This window comes from Limulus polyphemus, unplaced genomic scaffold, assembly GCF_000517525.1.
Source record: "Limulus polyphemus unplaced genomic scaffold, Limulus_polyphemus-2.1.2 Scaffold9390, whole genome shotgun sequence".
Taxonomy (NCBI): Eukaryota; Metazoa; Arthropoda; class Merostomata; order Xiphosura; family Limulidae; genus Limulus; species Limulus polyphemus.
Genome location: NW_013675000.1, coordinates 1 through 2,802, shown reverse-complemented (window position 1 = coordinate 2,802; position 2,802 = coordinate 1).

The window sequence follows — 2,802 nt, the reverse complement described above, 5'->3', positions numbered from 1 at the left end:
GTTTCCAAAGCAAAGTTTAGTTACTACTCTTAGTATGTTTCCAAAGCAAAGCACACTTCCGATTTTTAGTGCGTTTCCAAAGCAAAGTTTAGTTACTACTCTTAGTATGTTTCCAAAGCAAAGCACACTTCCGGCTTTTAGTGTGTTTCCAAAGCAAAGCACACTTCCGATTTTTAGTGCGTTTCCAAAGCAAAGTTTAGTTACTACTCTTAGTATGTTTCCAAAGCAAAGCACACTTCGGGCTTTTAGTGTGTTTCCAAAGCAAAGTTCACTTCCTACTCTTAATGTGTTTCCAAAGCAAAGCACACTTTCTACTTTTAGTGTGTTTCCAAAGCAAAGCACACTTCCGTCTTTTAGTGTGTTTCCAAAGCAAAGCACACTTCCGGCTTTTAGTGTGTTTCCAAAGCAAAGTTCACTTCCTATTCTTAGTGTGTTTCCAAAGCAAACCCACACTTCCGGCTTTTAGTGTGTTTCCAAAGCAAAGTTCACTTCCTACTCTCAGTGTGTTTCCAAAGCAAAGCACACTTTCTACTTTTAGTGTGTTTCCAAAGCAAAGCACACTTCCGGCTTTTAGTGTGTTTCCAAAGCAAAGTTCACTTCCTATTCTTAATGTGTTTCCAAAACAAAGCACACTTCCGATTTTTAGGGTGTTTCCAAAGCAAACTCACTTTCATCTACAACTGAATCAAAGACTTAAGTTGGGGAATTACCCAACATAAAACAAAACTTGGTTAATATTTAGTCAAGGATTACTTCCTTGCTTTTTCGTATTTCTAAAAAACAAATTAAAAAATCATTAGAAATAAATATAAGCAGAAAAAAACGAAGCAATCCACTGAACATTTTGGAAAGTACAGATGTGTTAAAGAAAACCTAATTGTCGAAAGTAATTAAATTATTACTTGTGTAACAGAAATATTGTAACCCGATTCAAATTTATTTTACTCTCACAAAATGGTTTATTATGTTAACATCTGATCAAATCAAAAATTTTTTAAATTTGTTAACACCATAACTTTTAACATCAGATTCCAGAAATTAATGTAAATATATATATATAATTATACATATTACGAACTTGGAGTCCATCACTTAAGTGTGAAACTAACTTAATAAACAGTTACAGATTCCAATCTATTTTAAATTTATATTTAAATTTAAAAGGTAGGTAGCGCTTTAAACCTTAAGAGACCAAGTTTAACTCTTGGACTCGTGTAGTTTTCTACCAGACTGCTTATTCGATTAATAAGTGTGTTTGTTTGTAATTAATTAAGCACAAAGCTACACAATGGGCTATCTGTGCTCTGCCCACCACGGGTATCGAAACCCGGATTCTAGTGTTGTAACTCCGCAGACATACCGCTGTGCCACTAGGGGGGCTGATAAATAGAACCAAAGGTTTAATACTAAATATGGTGAGAATTCTTCCCTTTCGTTTTTTTTACAATGAAAGTTTCGAGTAAAAAACAAAACTGTTGTAATAATTAGTCTTTCAAGATTGTTTATTCTGAGGTAAACAAAATCTAAAAACAAACTGAGCGAAAAAATATTCTTTAAAGAAATAATAAAAGCGTCAAAAATTATTCACCATTACTGAATTATTCCCCTGTATGTTTGTTTGAGGAGAGCTACAAAAGGGTTTACAAACACCTCTAATTAGCTAATTATGAACTAACATAGTACATGGAAGTCAGTTATTCAGCTACAGAGCCTGGCATGGTTTTATGGTTAGGGCGCTCGACTCATACATAATCTGTGTTGTGGTTTCAAATCTCATTACCGAGCATGCTTGCCTTTTCAACCCTAAAGGCGTTATTATGTGACGGACAGTTCCACTTTTCATTGGTAAAGAGTATCCCAAGAGATGGTGGTGTTGACTAGCTTCCAGTCTCATTTTAAATAAGGGAGGGCAGATAGCCCTCAATTATTTTAGCACGGAATCCAACAAACAAACTAGTTAACAGCACCCACAGCCAACTCTTGGGTTACTGTAGTCTGGCCGAACAGTGGGAGTTGACCATCGCTTTTATAGCACACCATTAACCCCAAAATTAGGATTCTCTTTTTCTGGAAATGGGTCAGACTTCTATTTATACAATTTTATTCTTATTCTTTTGACTGTTTATCTTAAAGACATAAAAGCAAAAGTGGCCAAATTTACACAGATAATTGTGTGTCTAGTACACTACATCTGAAATGTGTATCAACATAAAGATTAAAACATTGTAGTCAAATCACTGAAGTCAGAGACAGTTCCATAAAAAAAAAGAAGAAAACTATTTTTCTAACTATAAATCCGCTACAGCTCCTCTCTCTCTGGAACAAATATTTCCAGACTAATAAATAGTTACTTAATAAGAGGAAAAATTATCAATAAAGTTTATTGATTAGATACCGTAAGAATGCGGTTGATACTTCGTATAGTATGAGACCGTTGTCGAATAATATCTTATTTATCGAAACTACATAACAGTACTTAAGCATAATCGTTCGTAACTTTGGACTACCAAATGTTTACTACCATCTATACTACTAGTATTTATTAGTTAAATGTTTACTACCATCTATACTACTAGTATTTATTAATAAAATGTTTACTACCATCTATACTACTCGTATTTATTAATAAAATGTTTACTACCATCTATACCACTCGTATTTATTAATAAAATGTTTACTACCATCTGTACTACTCGTATTTATTAATAAAATGTTTACTACCATCTATACTACTCGTATTTATTAATAAAATGTTTACTACCATCTATACCACTCGTATTTATTAATAAAATGTTTACTACC